The 4789-nt window shown below is 34.8% G+C and overlaps 1 pseudogene; it reads left to right on the forward strand.

Annotated features, from left to right (window-relative positions):
- The first annotated feature begins 4464 nt into the window (after window positions 1-4464).
- LOC115032395 lies at window positions 4465-4562 on the forward strand (annotated as a pseudogene).
- Window positions 4563-4789: the final 227 nt, after the last annotated feature.

Consider the following 4789-nt stretch of genomic DNA (forward strand, 5'->3'; position numbering starts at 1 on the left):
TTCTGAGGAACCGCCAGACTGATTTCCAGAGTGGTTGTACAAGCTTGCAATCCCACCAACAATGGAGGAGTGTTCCTCTTTCTCCACATCCTCGCCAGTATTTTCTAACACATTGTATGCTATTTTAAAGTTATAGTAAATAATTTAAAAATAAAACTAATTTTTTTATAAAATTAAGTTTGTAACTGATTTCAAATTATAAATCTGTAAATGATCACAACTGAATATCTGCCACATAAAATTCTTGTAATTTTGTAGTTAGTCAGTAGATACTTTTATTAAAAAAGGCATATAAGTATATTGTACTTTATCGCATAGTTATAATAATGTTTATATAATTATACATTGTAATAATTAATAAGTATGCTATTATAGTATATAACACTATAATAATTATAATACTTATATTTATCATTAATATGATACACATGTTTATTTTCTTAAACAGATGTAAAGCTCAATTTGTTGGAGATGGGATTCATGCAAATTAGTTGCAGTATAAACACAAGGGTAATTGATAAACTTTGAGAAGGCTATGTGTGATAGATGACACCAGAGGCATAAAATGTGTGCTATGATTTGTGAGAAAGGAATAGAATGTTCTGGAAGAATTTGACTGATAGGTCTACTAGAGTCTATGTGAGGACTCTGAAGCTAGACCAAATTAATAACAAAAAAGGGAACAGGGATGAAACTCATTATCTTCACAGTTTCGACTCCTCAGTATCACAATGTTCCATGCATCAAATTAAAAATTATACTGGGAAATGAATTTAGACCTTCTAGTGTTCACAGGTTGGATAAAATGTCAGCTTTCTGAGATCAGTAATATCTGAGACAAGAGAATACTACTTTGGTTAGACCAAGTAGCCACTTCCAGGAAGCATGGTTGACACTGCACTCAAGAGCTTACTTGTCTAATTGCTCTGGCTAGTACTTTGAGTACTATATTGAACAAATAGGGAGAGTATAGACAGTCTTGTCTAGTCCCTGATTTTAGTAGTATAGCTGCCTTATGAGAGGCTCTGCCAGTGCCTGACAAATATAGAAGTGGATGATTACAGCCATCTATTAGACTGAGCACAGGGTCCCCAATGGAGGAGCTAGAGAAAGNACCCAAGGAGCTGAAGGGGTTTGCAGCCCCATAGGAGGAACAACAATATGAACAAACCAGAGCTCCCAGGGACTAAACCACCAAGCAAAGAGTACACATGGAGGGACCCATGGCTCCAGTCACATATGTAGCAGAGGATGGTCTTGCAGGACATCAATGGGAGGAGAGGCCATTGGTCCTGTGAAGGCTTGATGCCCCAGTGTAGGGAAATACCAGTACATGGAAGAGGGACTGGGTGGGTTAGTCAGCAGGGAGAACGGAAATGGGATGGGGGGGGGAGTTGGAGGAGAAATGAGGAAAGGGATAAAACTTGAAGTGTAAATAAAAAAAATATCTAATTTATAAAAGAACTTACTCATTGACCCACTAATTTTTTTATTTGAGAACTAAATTATGGAAATCATATCTTATTTTTCATAGAGTTTTACCAAAGACATTTCCTCTGTTTTGAAATCATTTTTACTATTAAAATGTGAAAAAATATAATGCTAAATATCAGCATTTGAAGAATATACTTTAATATCTTCTTCAATTAAATACTGTGCAATCATCATAATTTATGCTTTAGAATAATCAATCAAAATGTAAATAAATTATTTTAATCACCAATACTGTGGATATTCAGTTGGAATTACCAAGAACTAGACTGATCCTGAAGCTGAGGGCATACCTCTGTGGATAAAGGTACTCATTATACAAGGATGAAGACTTGAGTTTGAATACAGTTCTGTGCATACCATGAGATCCTATCTCAAAATGATGATTGGAGCCTGATACATAAAGACATTGTATGCCCTGTTCAATCATATCTTCTATCATCAGACACACACACACACACACACACACACACACACACACTGTGTGTGTGTGAGAGAGAGAAACAGAGACAGAGAGTGACAGAGAAAGAGAGAAATGTAAATAAAGCATTTAAAATTACTAAGACTGGTCACCACATTCTATAGAGCATGGGACATTTGGATTTTAGTCTGATAATATATTTTTTTCTTTTGGACATTTTTTTGTAAGTCTTCAATTGAAACATGACTCTGCTTGTCTCAGGACCTTTACCTATTACTTGATTTATTGAAACTCATTTTGTAAATAATAATTGTCATAATAGTGATTATTGCTCTGCACAAGATAATTCTGCATGCATTCTTGGGAAACTGTAACTACCTCCATTTGCCCAGGATGGTATAGGTTGGAATTAGTGGGTCAACAAGCATAGTCATCCAACCTCACTTAAGAAACAATACTTAAAACCACTATGTTGTGGTATATAAGCCTATAATAAAGTGGGAAATGAGAAATTCTCAAGTGAAAGAAATAAAGATAAGCCATGAGCGTTTAAAAAGTTCAGTGAATGATGCTCATATAATGAAACAGCAAAGGGAATTGAACACACCACAAAACAGATGTTAGTAGGTTAGAGTGACTTTTTTCTTCTTTTTTCCATTTTATAGATAACTATAAATATTGTATCTTTATCTGAAAATATAGGTTTTTAATATTCACATCAAAATATGTATTCTTGAATATGAATATATGTATGGGGACATATGTGCATGTCTCTGTGTGTGAATGTATGTATGTATGTATTTATGTATGTATCTATCTATCTATCTATCTATATGAAGGTAGAGAGATGGCTTAGTGATTAATAAAGCTTGCTATTCTTTCTGATAATCATTATTGAATTCCTAACACCCATACTAACTAACTGACAATTTCATGTAACTCCAACTCCACAGGGTCTGATGGCTTCTATAGATTCCCAGGGCATATAAACCAAGGTGCACATTCACAGAACTATGCACACTTACAAATAAATAGAAACAAATATGGTTAGAAAAACATGTATAGGAAATTTATTAATTTTTATATATTGAAAAAATTGTGTTTTTAATATCTAATTGTATATAATATGTACATGTAGAGAGAATATGCTAGGCATATGATTAGTGTAAGTCAAAATATTTAACATCTTTATTACATTTTATTCTTTTGAGATGAAGGAGAGGCATGAATATGAATCTCAAAACCCTGAAAATTGAGGCTAAGAAGATTAGCCAGTAAAGAAAGAACTTCTCCACAAGCATGAGTTCCTGAGTTTGCTCCTCGGTAATCACTGTTTTTTAAAACTAGGTATGGAACATGACTAGAAACAGGCAAATTTCTGAAAGAAATGGTCAATCATTATGCCAAGTTTCAGGCAAATGAGAGAACCTGTGTCAAAAACCAAGTTAGACAGTATCCAAAGAATGAAGGCTGAAGCTGACTTTTGACCTCCACATGAATGTATATACAAACTAGCAAATTTACATATATCTGCACATGAATGATCATACACACTTTCATGCCTACAAGAACAAAAACTTCAAACTGTGTCTTGTGTTTTCAGTTAGAAACTGTTCTGTTGATAAGACTTGCCTGGGAGAAATGAAGAGAGGGGACCACTGAACTCTCCACATGCTGTGTGCTCTGAGGGCAACTATGTTTTCAGAAGATATTGATTGTGGTGCATAGTGTATTATTAACATCCCGTCTAGCATCAGAAGGCATTTCCTCCCACTCAGTCTTTGATAACCATGGATTTTAGGCATGCCTGGAAGATGTTGGCCTTCTTTTATCATCTGCTCAGCCTCTAAGGTCTGTCAAGCCACATTTTGCCTCCATTATGCCCAAATGAAAGAACTATTTCAGGCAGAACTTTTACAAACAGCTGAAGCCAGGATCAATGTTCTGTAACCAGCAAAGTTGAGAAGCCTCTGGGTGCATGATTTTCCCTTTTAGTTGCAGGACTCATGTAGTGTTTGCTTTCTCAGTTTTCTTTATAAGAAACCTCCTGTTCCACAATGTTTTCAAAATTAATTTTGACCTTCTGGCAAGATTTTAATTTTACACTCCACAGTTGATACTCGTTCAACAATGTATTCTTTTGATTCATGATGTGTTTTAGAAAAGAGCATAATCTTGGCCAATATAAGTATTTACTCCATGCTAATTGCATTGACACTGTTCACTGAGGCAAGAGGCTGGTCAAAGGAAGTAGCACTAGTCCATGCAGCTATGGCTTTGGAATGACCCTGTACTGATTATTTGGTTGCTGCTAATTGACACTTACATGTGTAGTTTTACCTTCTTTGTATACTTGGAATGCTGTCTATCCCATTTGATTCTTTTTTCCATGTGTGCATACAATAAGGTGACATCAATATTGAGAGCAATTTTGCTAGGGTCAATGCAAAGTTCTGAGTACAATAAATACATCCCATATTGACTGATTATGTGGTATTTCTTTAAATTTTGTAGAAATGTGTCAATAGTTTATAATCACTAAGAAACTATGTTGTCACTTCAGTAACACTTCTACTAACATTAGAATGATACAGAGAAGGTAAGCATATATGAGAATGAAACATAATTTTTTGAAGCATCCATAATTTTTTAAAGAAAAAAACCAACAACAACATCATGAATTTTACGAGCAAATGGATTGAACTAGAAAATATCATCCTTAGTCATGTAACACAGACCCAAAATGGCATGCATGATGTAATGGTTTGTATATGTTTGGCCCAGGGAGTGGTACTATTAGGAGTTATAGCCTTGTTAGAGTAGTTGTATCACTGTTGCCATGTTCTAGCTGCCTGGAAGTCAGTCTTCTCCTAGAAT

This window comes from Mus caroli, chromosome 1, assembly GCF_900094665.2.
Source record: "Mus caroli chromosome 1, CAROLI_EIJ_v1.1, whole genome shotgun sequence".
NCBI lineage: Eukaryota > Metazoa > Chordata > Mammalia > Rodentia > Muridae > Mus > Mus caroli.